This window comes from Aquarana catesbeiana, linkage group LG13, assembly GCF_042186555.1.
Source record: "Aquarana catesbeiana isolate 2022-GZ linkage group LG13, ASM4218655v1, whole genome shotgun sequence".
NCBI classification, from domain to species: Eukaryota; Metazoa; Chordata; class Amphibia; order Anura; family Ranidae; genus Aquarana; species Aquarana catesbeiana.
The window spans coordinates 192,682,506-192,698,305 of record NC_133336.1 but is presented as its reverse complement, the minus strand read 5'-3'; positions in this window follow the sequence as shown (position 1 = coordinate 192,698,305).

Genomic DNA, 15,800 nt, shown 5'->3' with positions numbered 1-15,800 from the left:
CAAGTCCATCTAGTTCAACCATAAAAATAAATAAATACATAAAAAATAATATCATACAATCCCATATACGCAATCCTATACCCAGGGCCGGTGCTGCCACTAGGCAAACTAGGCAGCCGCCTAGGGCGCACTGCTGCCAAGGGGCACCCGGCCGCTGGTTTCCCTCCGCATCTGCATGCTCTGCAGGCTGCAGCATGTAACTAACTCAGTCTCAGGCAGCTGCTCCGTCGGACCGGTAGTGTAATTAGAGGAGCAGCGCAGCACTGGAGCCAGCGCTAGAGGAAGAAGAGCCAATGCTTTCTGTATAGCGGCGCCTTCTGTCATATGGGCAAGGCAAAGGGGGTGGAGTCAGAGGTGAAGCCAATGGGGGAGGCAAAATTAGGTTTTGCTTAGGGTGTCAAAAATCCCTGCACCAGCCCTGCCTATACCCACAGTTAATCCAGAGGAAGATGAAAAACCCCAGCAAAGCATGATCCAATTTGCTACAGTAGGGGAAAAAATTCCTTCCTTATCCCAGAGAGGCAATTGGATTTTCCCTGGATCAACTTTACCTATAAATGTTAGTACCCAGTTATATTATGTACATTTAGGAAAGTATCCAGGCTTTTCTTAAAGCAATCTACTGAGCTGGCCAGAACCACCTCTGGAGGGAGTCTATTCCACATTTTCACAGCTCATTCAGTTCCTCTAATCTTTTCTCATAGCTGATCTCCACCATGCCTCTTATCAGGTTGGTTGGCCTTCTCTGCACTTTCTCCAGTTCCCCTATAAAAAGGGGGACACAATGTTAATTGAGTGTACACGTGTGTCAGCAATACGTTGCTCAAAGATGGTACCTGTACTTCATAAGCCAACAGATGTCTCACTAGCCACTGTACCCATTAGCCGATCTGAGATGACTTCACACATTATGGCAGAACAATCCTACTGACCTCCATAGAAAAGGTTAATAGAAGCGTACAGTCACATCACACAGGTAAGAATAGTTTCATAGTTTCATAGTTAGTCAGGTTGAAAAAAGACACACGTCCATCCAGTTCAACCATAAAAAAAAATAAGTAAAAATACAATTAAAAAAATTGTACAATCCAATATACCCAATTCTATACCCACAGTTGATCCAGAGGAAGGCAAAAAACCCAGCAGAGCATGCTCCAATTTTCTACAGCAGGGGAAAAAATTCCTTCCTGATCCCCCAAGAGGCAATCAGATTTTCCCTGGATCAACTTTACTTATAAATGTTAGTACCCAGTTATATTATGTACATTTAGGAAAGTTTCCTGGCCTTTCTTAAAGCAATCTACTGAGCTGGGCACAGCCACCTCTGGTCTATTCCACATTTTCACAGCTCTTACTGTGAAGAAACCTTTCCGTATTTGGAGATAAAATCTCTTTTCCTCTAGACATAAAGAGTGCCCCCGTGTCCTCTGTGTTGACCGTAAAGAGAATAACACCAAGTTCACTATATGGACCCCTTATATATTTGAACATGTTGATCATATCCCCCCTTATTCTCCTCTTCTCAAGAATGAATAAATCCAGTTCCTCTAATCTTTCCTCATAGCTGATCTCCTCCATGCCTCTTATCAGTTTGGTTGCCCTTCTCTGCACTTTCTCCAGTTCCCTGATATCCTTTTTGAGAACTGGTGCCCAAAACTGAACTGCATATTCCAGATGAGGTCTTACTAATGATTTGTACAGGAGCAAAATGATATCTCTCTCTGGAGTCCATACCTCTCCTAATACAAGAAAGGACTTTGCTCGCTTTGGAAACCGCAGCTTGGCATTGCCAATGATCTACCAAAACCCCCAGATCCTTCTCCACCATTGATACCCCCACTTGTACTCCCCCTAGCATGTATGATGCATGCATATTCTTCGCCCCCAAATGCATAACTTTACATTTCTCAACATTAAACCTCATCTGCTACACAGTCGCCCACTTAGACAGTGCATTGAGGTCGGCTTGTAAATTGGAGACATCCTGTAAGGACGTTATTCCACTGCATAGCTTAGTGTCATCTGCAAAAGACTGAAATGTTACTTTTGATCCCAGACCCAATATCATTTATAGAGATATTAAAAAGTAAGGGTCCCAGCACTGAACCTTGGGGTACACCACTGATGACCTTAGACCATTCAGAGTAAGAATCATTAACCACTACTCTCTGAATTCGATCTTTTAGCCAGTTTTCTATCCATTTACAAACTGATATTTCCAAGCCTGTAGACTTTACCTTACACATGAGCCGTGTATGGGGAACCGTGTCGAACGCTTCTGCAAAATCCAAGTATACCACATCCACAGCCACCCCTCTGTCCAAGGTTTTACTCACCTTCTCATAAAAAGAAATCAGGTTTGTCTGACAACTTCTGTCTTTCATGAATCCATGCTGTCTATTTCTTAAAATGTTTTTTTTCCAGCAAGAACTCGTCTATGTGGTCTTTTATTAAATGCTCCAGTATCTTCCCGACTATAGAAGTTAAACTAACAGGTCTATAGTTACTTGGTGAAGACTTTGATCTTTTTAAATATAGGCACCTCGTTCTCCCTGCGCCAATCCAGTGGTACTATTCCCGTCATTAATGAGTCCCTAAAAATTAGATACAATGGCTTTGAAATTACAGAGCTCAATTCTTTTAGGATCCGTGGGTGGATGCCCTCAGGTCCAGGTGCTTTATCCACCTTTATTCTGTCTAAATATTTCTGGACCATATCACTTTTGAGCCATTGTGGATCATTTGGGGCTGTGTCAATACCACCCTCCTTATGGACATGAGCTCCCCCATGCTCCTTTGTATACACAGAGCTGAAGAAAATATTTAATAAATTAGCCTTCTCTTTGTCCCCAGTCACCCACTCTAGATTATTTTGTAAAGGGCCTACATGCTCAGACCTGACCTTTTTACTATTAATATATTTAAATAATTTTTTGGGGGTTGTTCTACTATCTTTTGCAATCTGTCGTCGTTTTGAATTTTTGTATCCTTGATTTCCTTTTTACATATTCTGTTAAATTCTTTGTAACATTTAAATTACACTAGTGTTCCTTCATTTTTATATTTTTTAAAAGCTCTTTTCTTATTGTTTATAGATTTTTTAACTTTGACTGTGAGCCACATAGGTTTTATTTTTAGCCTTTTAAACTTATTGCCCATGGGAATATACTTTGCAGTGAGGTCCCAAACAGTCTTGTTGAAGAATTCCAATTTCTGTTCTGTGTTTATCGATGCCAATATTCCCTCCCAGTCTAAATTCTGGAGAGCAGCCCTCATCCTTGGAAAATTTGCTCTCTTGAAGTTAAGTGTTTTTATATTTCCCATATGTATTTCTTGTTTACAGCTGTTTACAGCTAACATCAAATGAAATCATGTTATGATCACTGCTACCCAGGTGTTCCTTTATCTGGACATTAGCAATAAGCTCTGCATGGTTTGAAATTACCAGGTCCAACCAAGCTTCATTCCTAGTTGGGGCATCAATAAACTGGACCATAAAATTGTCGTGTAATAGGTTTATAAATTTTTGCCCTTTAACTGTCCCAGCAGTGCCATTACTCCAGTCAATGCCTGGGTAGTTAAAATCCCCCATTATTATCACTGTCCCAGCCCTTGCAGCTCTTTCCATCTGTGCAAGGAGCTGAGTCTCCACCTTCTTGTTGGGTGGTCTATAACAAACTCCAATGATTAACTTTGAACTACGCACATCTATATGCAGTTCCACCCATAATGCTTCAGACTCATCACACTCTCCATCAACCAGGTCCTGTTTCACACTTGCTTTGAGATCACTTCTCACAGACAGACCCTGCCACCTTTCCTTATTACCCTGTCTCTCTGAAAGAGTGCATAGCTAGGAATAGCCCAGTCATGTGAGGATTGAAGCCAAGTTTCAGCAATATCGATTACATTATAGCTCTCCTCAAGTGAGTCCTGCAGCAGGGGAACGAAGAGATCAGCGGAGGGACAGCATGACATGTGCGGACTGCACAGTCACACTGTGAGGTCTCTTTAAGAAAAGGGGAGTGGTCCGGACAGGGGAGGCGCTCAGTGGGAATTAGCCAGGAGTACAGGGGAAGTGAGGTCAGTGTCGAGCGGCGGGGAAGAAGATTACACACGCTCCCACCGCTCTGCTCGTTACCGATTATGGAGATCTCAGCGATGGAGGAGCTGATGTTGCGACTGAGGGAGGCGGCTGCAGAGCGAGGGGGCGATTGGCTGCAGGCTCAGGTAGCGGCGGTGATCCAGGAGAACGGAGCGGCGGCGAACGGGGGGGGCCCTGAGACACCACGTGCACGGCGGTCCCGGCCGCCGGAGCGCCTCAGCCCTGACACTGCACCTGGTGGTCAGAGGCGTATGGCTGAAGGAAGAAGAGCGGCCCATCCACCCCCCAGTGAGAGACAGACACATGGCAGCAGGGCTTGTAATGCAAAGAAGACACAGCGCAGAGGCAGGAGTGGAGGAAAGGGGGAGCCCAGCGGAGCACACGGTTCTGCCCCCCCCCCCCCCGGCTCGTCGCAGATGCCAAGAGCAGGCTGCAGGAGATGCGATGGAAGGTACAAGCCACCAGACGGCCCAGCGTGAGAGGAGCGAGACTCGGGGGGCTGACCATGTATCCGAAGCGGCCAGCAGCCCAGCAATTTCCAGAGGGGGGATGAGGAGCACAGTGACGCGGGTGAGCGGAGGTGGAGAAAGCGCGACCCAGACCAGTCAGAGGCGGAGAAGTCCATCAAGGCGGGCATCGCACGGGTCTGGCGGTACACCTGAGAGGTCGGGAAGAGAGAGACAACGCAGACCCACGGCACCCAGAGCAGGTCCTTCTGGGGTGCAGACAGCGGCTGTTCAGCGAGCGGAGGTCAGCGACAGATCGGAGGGTGAGCTGTCCGGGTCGGAGAGGGACGAAGAACAGGGGACGACCCCAGCGGTGGATTCGGGAATGGCGGCTGATAGGCCCAGTCCTGGGCAGCCTGGTGAGTACGTTTCCTCTTTATCTGTTTCTGATTTATTAGGAAAGTTGTTAGAACAGGAAAAACACAGGGGGTCCCCAGGGGGGAGTGGTTCAGCGGGGGCGAGAGGGGTTAGGCCCCCTACAGAGCAGCCCAGGGAAGCAGGACTACAGGATTTGCTGGGGGGTTTGCGGGCATTGGTACAACGCTTTGAACCAGCGGCGGGGGTTAGCCCGTCCCCGGTTCAGGCGTGGGCTACGACACAAGGGACCTCAGGTACGGCTGTGGCCACTCTAACGGCGACCGGGTTGGCCGGGACCACGGTTACTTCTGTGGCGGGCACGGGGCCGGCAGCGGTCGACTCCCCTACTGCATCGGCGGGCGGGCCAACCCCGGACGGTCAAGAAAAATCGGTGGAGAAAAAGGCGGATTCAGTTAGGTTGGCGGATTCCGCGAGAAGCGAGGTTTACGTCTGTTTTGAGGGCCCGCTGGGAGCGCATCTCAAGACAGAGGTAAAGGACAAAATTTGGAAAGGCGAATATGTGGAGATATTCACATTGTTGCCATTAGAAAAGTTCAATCTGGATAGACTGAAGCCGGAGTTGGCTAAGAAAGAGGATGAAGAAAAACGCAGATATAGGTTGATCCCGCGTACCTTTTCCAACTGGCTGCAGGCATTTGCCATTTTGGCTAGTGTGGTTGGGGAAAAGCACCCGGAACACTGCTCGGCTTTGTTCGTATACCTGGAGGCCATTAGCGAGGCACACCGGACGTATGGCGGGATAGCGTGGCTACGGTATGATGAACAGTTTAGACAACGGATGGCGGTTCGACCGTCGCTACGCTGGGATCATAAGGATATCAGCCTATGGATGAAGCTTATGACGGCGACGAGGGCTCCCTCACAGTTTTTTCAGGCAGGGGTCGGAGGTAACACAGCTCCAGGACAACCGACCGACAAAAAATGGGGCTTCTGTTGGCAGTTCAACGAGGGCTCATGTAAGTATGGGGCAAACTGCCGATTTAAGCACACGTGCTCCGGCTGCGGGGGTTCGCATGCATTGTCCAAGTGCTTTAGAAGAGGGAAGGGGCGTGGCGGAGAGCCTGCGAGTAAAAGGGAGGACGCCGGTGCGGGTGGAAAGGATGCGTCCTTTCCTCAGTAGATACCCCGACCGCAAAGCGGCCCAATTGTTAGAGGCAGGATTCGCGTTTGGTTTCAAAATTCCGTGCTCATTAACGGCTGCCCCTCCTATGGCGACAAATTTACGTTCAGCCCTGTTGCATCCAACGGTGGTTTCGGAAAAAATTGAGAAAGAGGTAAGTTTAGGCCGCATGTCCGGTCCTTTTACTTCCGTTCCCCTTCAGGGTTTAGTGGTATCACCATTGGGGGTAGTTCCCAAGAAAGAGCCAAACAAGTTCAGGTTGATTCACCACCTTTCCTTCCCGAAGGGTGGTTCGGTCAATGATTCGATTGCGCCAGAGGAGTGTGCGGTGACGTACACTTCCTTTGACGCCGCGATATCTTGGGTGCGTCGTTACGGACAGGGGTCGCTGATGGCGAAAGCGGACATTGAGTCCGCATTCCGGCTTTTGCCGGTTCACCCGGACAGCTTTCGACTGCTGGGCTGTGCATGGAATGGGGCGTACTACGTGGATCGGTGCCTTCCGATGGGATGTTCCATTTCTTGTGCATTGTTTGAAGCTTTCAGCTCATTCTTGGAATGGGTGGTCCGCGACGTATCGGGTATCAACTCGATGGTGCACTATCTTGACGACTTCTTGTGCGTTGGCCCACCGGGTTCCAACATTTGTGCGGTCTTATTGGGAACTTTGCAGCATATAGCGGAGCGTTTCGGGGTTCCACTAGCACCGGAAAAAACTGAAGGTCCTAAGTCCAGCATTGTATTCTTGGGAATTGAGGTAGATTCTTTGGGAATGGAATGCCGCTTGCCAGTAGACAAATTGGAAAGTCTCAAGGCGGAAGTACGGGAGATTGCCGGTAGGCGCAAGGTGCAGTTGCGGCAGCTACAATCATTATTGGGGAAGCTAAATTTTGCTTGCAGAATAATTCCCATGGGAAGGGTGTTTTGCCGACGGTTGTCGGCTGCCACAGCCGGGGTTCACGCCCCCACTCACTTTGTTAGTTTAAAGAAGGAGCACAGGGACGATTTGTGTATTTGGCATGACTTTCTGCAATCATTTAATGGTCGTTCCCTGTGGATGTCGGGTCCCATTAGTAATTGGGATCTCGAATTATTCACGGACGCGGCAGGTTCGACAGGGTACGGTGCGGTATTTCAAAGACAATGGAGTGCCGCGCGATGGCCCCAGGCCTGGGGGGAAGCTGGGTTTTTAAAAAACCTTGTCCTCCTGGAACTGTTTCCAATTGTGGTAGCAATGGAAATATGGGGGGAAGCATTTCGTAACATGAAGGTACGGCTCCACTGCGACAACCTGGGGGTGGTTCAGGTTATCAACCGGCTATCGGCCAAGTCAGAGCCGGTGGTCAGGTTGTTGAGATATTTAGTGTTGCGCTGTTTGAAATTGAATGCTTTCATCTACGCTGTGCACTTACCGGGGGTTGAGAACACCTTGGCTGATTCTCTGTCTCGTTTCCAGTGGGACAGGTTTCGGGAATTGGCACCAGACGCGGAGCAGCAGGGGGTTACCTGCCCGGACTGGATGTGGAACGTTGCCTTGGGAACGTGGCAGGGTGGATTCAGCGCTCTGTGAGTAAGGCCACGTGGGACGCCTACTCTAAGGTATGGCAGGAGTGGTTAACATGTTTGCACAAGTTGGACATCGATCCTGAGGGCCCGGAGGTCACACAGGCGGTTCTTTATTTCATTAATCTGGGTTTTGAGGGTGAGGTTTCGGCATCGGCCATTGATAAGAAGTTGGCAGGTCTTGCCTTTCTTTTCAAATTGCAAGGGCAACGGGATTATACGAAAGAATTTTGGGTGAGGCAAGCGGTGAAAGGGTACAGGAAAGAGCACAGGAGGAGGGATGGTCGGCGCCCGGTGTCTTTTACTATTTTACAGGGCTTGTTCTCTCACATTTCGTCCATTTGTGTGTCGGAGTACGAAAGTGCCTTATTCCGAGCGGCTTTCGCGCTAGCGTTCTACGGAGCGTTAAGGGTTAGCGAACTAGTTAGCCCGTCCAAGCGGGCTCAAGGGGGGCTGCAGTGGGCGGACTTGGAGTGCTTGAAGGATTCGGTTAGGATCTGGATAACGAGGTCAAAAACGGATCAGTTGGGAAAAGGGGTTCAGTTGGAAGTTTTTCGCATTTTGGAATCCTCCGCTTGCCCGGTTAGAGCGATACAATCATTCCGGGACTTACGGCCCAGGTTATCGGGCCCTTTTTTGATGCATGCAGATGGGTTGGCCTTGTCCAAGTTCCAATTTATAGCGGTGTTCAAGAAGTGTTTAGTGGCGGCTGGGTACGACCCCAATAGTTATTCCTCACATTCTTTCCGCATTGGCGCTGCTACAGAGGCAGCAAAAGCCGGGCTTAATGCGGAGGCGGTGAAGCGTATAGGTAGATGGGATTCGGACAGGTTCAGGCTTTATATACGCCCTCATTTACTATAAAAAAAAAAAAAAAAAAAGAAAGTTAATTTCTGTGGTTGGGAGATTGATTTTGGGGTTTTAGTGTTGGTTGCAGGTAGGGCGCTTACTGTTTTGTTTGTCAACTTTGTTTCACAGGTGGAGAGGTGGGCTTGGTGTGGATCCTGGGACACTCCTTCGTCTTCTGGGGGGCCAAAAGAGCCGATGTGCGGCCCAACGGGAGGCAATTGGGCATTCCAAGGCAGGAAGTGCAGGTCAGATGGATCGGGGTACCGGGCATGCTTTGGAGTAGGGTAAGGTCTGAAGTTCACAGGTTCGCCCGTTGGGACAGGGCACCAAATGTCTTGGTGCTACATGTTGGTGGGAACGACATGGGGTCCAGGTCCATGAGGGAGTTGATACGGGACATAAAATGTGATGTTCTACGGCTACAGGCAACATTTCCAGGTATGGTGATTGTGTGGTCAGACATGGTTGGTAGGACATCGTGGCGATGGGCTTGGTCAGCTAAAAAGGTGGATAGGGCCAGGGTAAAAGTAAACAAAGAAGTCAGCAGGTTCATCATACGTAATGGGGGGGTGACAATAAGGCATAGAGAGCTAGAGGTGGACACATGGAGGTACCTTAGGAGTGATGGGGTGCACCTTAACGAAGTTGGCACAGACCTTTGGGCTCTGGGCCTGCAGGAGGGGATAGAGCGGGCTTTGAAGGTGTGGAGGTGCTCGCAAGGGTAAGGTTTTACCCCTTGCGGGCGGTGGCAGTGGTTTGGGTCTGTGTGGAGGAGGAGTTGTGTGCTATATTTGAGATATAGCATGGGTTGTACCCATATGTAATATGGGAGTTATCTGGTACCTTCCGGTTACCCGTGGGTAAACAGGAAGGGGTAAAGTTAGGTCACTGCGAAGGTTGGGTACTGTCTCGCTGTCCGGGAGTTGCGACTCGAGGCCTATAAAAGTTTATTGAAGTTTATCGCAGTGACCAGTGGTTGTGTTCCCCTTTAAGACCCCAAGTGAATACGAACGGTTATTTAAAGTTATTTAAAATTATTAAAATGTTATTTATTTAGTTATGGTTATTATAATAAAAGGCCGTTAAGGCCATTTTACTCCAATACCTTGTTGAGTCATTTGTGGGAAGGTATGGAGGGTGGAGAACAGGGTAAAGGGGGTATGCTAGGACTGGTAAGTAAGTCCTTCACATGTCATGCACCAGAGCTTCTAACTCACTTATTTTGCTTGGCTTGTTTTTCATATCATTTTTAGTAGTACAAATGGCACTATAGTTTCCAATGGCTGTTTGCAACATGTAAACTTTCTTGTCACCTGCCGTAACCCTCCCCCATCTATCCCCATTCCACCCTCCATTAATGTCTGACCCCTAACTGACCTGTCTGCCCGATGTAATTCTAGTTCACCCTCCCCCCTCAATCCTAGTTTAAATACTCCTCCAGCCTTCCCATAAACCTCTCCCCCAGCACAGCAGACCCCCTTCCATTCAAGTGCAAACCGTCTTAAGCATATTGGTTGCACCCCAATGAAAAGTCAGCCCAATGCTCTAGAAACCCAAATCCCTCCTCCCTACACCAGGTCTTTAGCCATGCATTCAGCTCTCTAATCACCCCCTGCCTTTCCTGTGTTGCGCATGGCACAGGCAATATTTCATAGAATATCACCTTGGAGGTCCTTCCCTTCAACTTGCAGCCTAATTCTTTAAATTGATTCTTAAGGAGCCTCCACCTTCCATGTATACTGTCATTGGTTCCAGCGTGGACCAAGACAGCAGGGTCATGCCCAGCCCCTCCCAGTAATTTATCCACCCGGTCCACCACATGCCGAAACCTAGCACCAGGGAGACAGCAAACCATTCGGTTGAGGCGATCCTGGCGACAAATTATTCTATCGGTCCTTCTGATTATAGAATCCCCTATTACCACCAACTGTCTAGGCCTACCTGCACTCCCCTCACCACCTCTACTAGATGGGCTGCTCTCCCGGCTGTTAGGGGTAGCAGTGACATCTAGGGCTTCCACCCCTGTGTTTGCCACCTCCACATCTTCACCCAACTTGGCAAATTTGTTTTAATGCACAAATACAGGACTGGCCTTCCTTTTTTGTGAGCCCCTTCCACTACCTCTAACTACATTAACCCATCTTCCTATCTGATAATCCTGACTTGCCCCTCCACCCTCCACATCAACCCTACTGAGCGAGCAGAGGACCCCTTTCAAGGTTGTCTTTTCTGCCCAGTGTTGCAACTTGCTCCTCCAGATCTTTAATGTGAGCTTCCAGAAGGGCAACCTGCTCACATCTGTCACAGCGGCATCCATCCTGGAGCTGTTGCACTAATTTTGCATACATGTGGCACACTGTGCACTGAGCAAAACCTTCAACCCTGCTAGTACTCATTTCCCAGTTACAATACAATTACTTAAAGGAAGTTTAAGATGTTACTTACTGGTTAGAAGACTCCTCTCGTAACTCCTGTTTTCAACTCCTGGTTAATAACTCTTCACTTTAGTTCAAAATTGCACTTATGTTCACAAAATCCACATGCACGCCACCATCAGCAGGGAGCAAGCTCCTAGGGGAGTTTGTATAGACACTTTTATACAACAATTAACCACTCCCAAGCAGAAGCAGTCAAAAGCACAACTCCTGGTTATTAACTCTCCACTTTAGTTCAAAATTCCACTTATGTTCACAAAATCCACATGCAAGCCATCATCAGCAGGGGGCAAAACCTTAGAATCTTCTTAGGTATATAAGGAAGTTTTCCAGGTCCAACACTGATTGCTCTTTCAATTCTCATTGTTTTTTTTATGACTGGATCAGACTATATTGAATTTGTACATACACTGAGATTTCTGAACAATTCAACCTGAACATTATAAGGCCACATACACTAGGGTGACCAGACGTCTCCGGTTTCTGGGGACAGTCCCTGGATTGAGGATACTGTCCCTGGAGCCTGTCTGTCCCCAGATTGCATTGATGGGCACTAAACAGGCTGCATTGATGGACACTGATCAGGCTGCATTGATGGACACTGGTGAGGCTGCACTGATGGGCACTGCTGAGGTGGCACTGATGGGCAATGATGAGGCTGCACTGATGGGCACTGGTGAAGCTGAGCTGATTGGCACTGGTGAGGCTGTGCTGATGGGCACTGATGAGGCTGCATTGATGGTCACTGGTGAGGCTGAGCTGATGGGCACTGGTGAGGGTGCATTGATGGGCACTGGTCAAGCTGCATTGATGGACACTGGTGAAGCTGAACTGATGGGCACTGGTAAGGCTGCATTAATGAGCACTGGTGAGGCTGCATTGATGGCCACTGGTGAGGCTGCATTGGACGGGCACTGGTGAGGCTGCATTGGATGGCACTGGTGAGGCTGCATTGATGGACACTGGTGAGGTTGCATTGATGGGCACTGATCAGGCTGCATTGTTGGGCACTGGTGAGGCTGCATTGATTGGCACTGGTGAGGCTGTACTGATGGGCACTAATGAGGCTGCGCTGATGGGCACTGATAAACCTCCCCTGATGAGCACTGGTGAGTATGATACACTCTTCAAATGTGCTTTAAAATGCGTGGTTTTCCCTTTTATGAACAATAAAATAATGACGTTATGCGGCTGTGCTGGTATAATAATGCTATGGGCTCGTATGAAATGATTTCCAGAAATAACGTATATATCATACAATTATTACATAAACACATACCACATACACTGCATATATCATTTGAGGAAAATATGCTTATAAAATAGTTTACTATTTGCCAAAAAAAAATATATGTCCCCGGATTTCATTTTAAAAATCTGGTCACCTTAACATACACTACACTACCATACTTTAGTGCAATCTAATTTTGGGTAAGCCAAAGGTTTGTAGACACCTGACCATCACATCAGCCATATGGCTAGAAGTATGAGGACCCACCAATAAATGAGTTCAGATGTCTCCAGTGAAAGGTACTGTTATTACTACAGCATACACAGACATCTAATGCCGCGTACACACGATTAGGGATGAGCCGAACACCCCGCTGTTCGGTTCGCACCAGAACATGCGAACAGGAAAAAAGTTCGTTCGAACACGCGAACACCGTTAAAGTCTATGGGACACGAACATGAATAATTAAAAGTGCTCATTTTAAAGGCTTATATGCAAGTTATTGTCATAAAAAGTGTTTGGGGACCCGGGTCCTGCCCCAGGGGACATGGATCAATGCAAATAAAAGTTTTAAAAACGGCTGTTTTTTTCAGGAGCAGTGATTTTAATAATGCTTAAAGTCAAACACCAAAAGTGTAATATCCCTTTAAATTTTATAGCTGGGGGGTGTCTATAGTATGCCTGTAAAGGGGCGCATGTTTCCCGTGTTTAGAACAGTCTGACAGCAAAATGACATTTCAAAGAAAAAAAGTCATTTAAAACTACTCACGGCTATTGCATTGCCGGTCCGACAATACACATAAAAGTTCATTGATAAAAACGGCATGGAAATTCCCCACAGGGGAACCCCGAACCAAAATTGAAAAAAAAAATGACGTGGGGGTCCCCCTAAATTCCATACCAGGCCCTTCAGGTCTGGTATGGGTATTAAGGGGAACCCCGGCCAAAATTTAAAAAAAAAAATGACGTGGGGATCCCCCTAAATTCCATACCAGACCCTTCAGGTCTGGTATGGATTTTAAGGGGAACCCCGCCCCAAAATTAAAAAAAAAAAAACGGCGTGTGGTCCCCCCAAAAATCCATACCAGACCCTTATCTGAGCACGCAACCTGGCAGGCCGCAGGAAAAGAGGGGGGACGAGAGAGCGCCCCCCCTCCTGAACCATACCAGGCCACATGCCCTCAACATTGGGAGGGTGCTTTGAGGTAGCCCCCCAAAACACCTTGTCCCCATGTTGATGAGGAGGACAAGGGCCTCATCCCCACAACCCTGGCCGGTGGTTGTGGGGGTCTGCGGGCGGGGGGCTTATCGGAATCTGGAAGCCCCCTTTAACAAGGGGACCCCCAGATCCCGCCCCCCCCCGTGTGAAATGGTAAGGGGGTACCTACCATTTAACTAAAAAACTGTCAAAAATGTTAAAAATGACAAGAGACGGTTTTTGACAATTCCTCTATTTAAATGCTTCTTCTTTCTTCTATCTTCCTTCATCTTCTTCTTCTTCTTCTGGTTCTTCTGGCTCTTCTGGTTCTTCCTTCTGTGTTCTCGTCCAGCATCTTCTCCGCGGCGTCTTCTATCCCTTTACAGGCATACTATAGACACCCCCCAGCTACGAAATTTAAAGGGATATTACACTTTTATTGTTTGACTTTAAGCATTATTAAAATCACTGCTCCTGAAAAAAACGGCTGTTTTTAAAACTTTTTTTTGCATTGATCCATGTCCCCTGGGGCAGGACCCGGGTCCCCAAACACTTTTTATGACAATAACTTGCATTTAAGCCTTTAAAATAAGCACCTTTGATTTCTCCCCTAGACTTTTAAAGGGTGTTCCGTGGCATTCGAATTTGCCGCGAACACCCCAAATTGTTCGCTGTTCGGCGAACTTGCGAACAGCCGATGTTCGAGTCGAACATGAGTTCGACTCGAACTCGAAGCTCATCCCTACACACGATCGGACTTTACGGCATACTTGGTCCGGCGTACCGGATTTCGTCGGACAATTCGATCGTGTGTGTGCTCCAGCGGACTTTGTTTTCTCAAAAGTTTGACGGACTTAGATTTGAAACATGTTTCACATCTATCCGACGGACTCGAGTCCGGTCGAAAAGTCCACTCGTCTGTATGCTAGTCCGATGGACAAAAACCAACGCTAGGGCAGCTATTGGCTACTGGCTATGAACTTCCTTGTTTTAGTCCGGTGGTACGTCATCACGTACGAATCCGTCGGACTTTGGTTGATCGTGTGAAGGCAAGTCCGTTCATTCGGAAAGTCCGTCGTAATGTCCGTCGAAAAGTCCGCCGGGCAAAGTATGCCGTAAAGTCCGGTCGTGTGTATGCGCATTAGAGTTGTGCACGTCCAATCACGTGGTAACAGTTTGGTGAACATGGCCGGATCTAGGGTAATGTTGGGGTGGACTGCACCCCGCCAAAGCCCCTTAACCACCCCCCTCCACTCAGGATGCTTTACCTGGCTGCTGAGCAACTTTTCCGCCCCCTGTACGCTGCCCTACAAACTGCTAACCCTATCTGCAGTCCTGCTGGCCCCCTGTGCACTGCCCCACAAACTGCTGACCCTATCCTCTGCCCTGGTGGCCCCTGTACGCTGCCCTACAAACTGCTGACCCTATCCTCTGCTTTGCTGACCCTCTGTACACTGCCCTACAAACTGCTGACCCTATACTCTGTCATACTGACCCCCTGTGCAATGGCCTACTGACCTCCCATCTTCTGCCCCCCTGACATTTTTTACTGCACCCCCACATCAGAAAGGCTAGATCTGGTGAAGACCCTTTTCTGTTCCAGTATGACTGTGCCTCTATATACAAAGCTACAAAGCCAGTTCAATAAAGACATGGTTTGATAAGTTCAGTGTGGAGGAACTTGCGTGGCCTACACACAACCATACTGATCACCCTTGGGATGAATTGGAACACCAATTGCAAGCTAGGGGTTCTCATTCAAAATCAGTTCCTGATATTACAAATGGTGGCCCAGGTCCATAAAGATATGGATAGACCAGTTTGGTGTGGAGGAACTTGAGTGGCCTACACAAAGCCTGCCCCACAAACTGCTGACCCTATCCTCTGCCCTGCTGGCCCCCTGTACGCTGCCCTACAAACTGCTGACCCTATCCTCTGTAGGGCAGTGTACAGGGTGTCAGCAAAGCAGAGGATAGGGTCAGCAGTTTGTAGGGCAGCATACAGGGGGCCAGAAGGGCAGAGGATAGGGTCAGCAGTTTGTGGGGCAGGCTTTGTGTAGGCCACCCAAGTTCCTCCACACCAAACTGGTCCATCCATGTCTTTATGGAGCTGGGCCACCATTTGTGAATTTAGGAACTGATGTTGAATGAGAAGCCCTAGCTTGCAATTGGTGTTCTAATTCATCCCAAGGGTGATCAGTGGGATTGTGTGTAGGCCACCAAAGTTCCTCCACACTGAACTCATCAAACCATGTCTTTATTGAGCTGGCTTTGTAGCTTTGTACATAGAGGCACAGTCATACTAGAACAGAAAAGGGTCTTCACCAGATTTAGCCTTTCTGATGTGGGGGTGCAGTAAAAAATGTCAGTGGGGCAGAAGATGGGAGGTCATGTGGGCATTGTACAGGGGGTCATG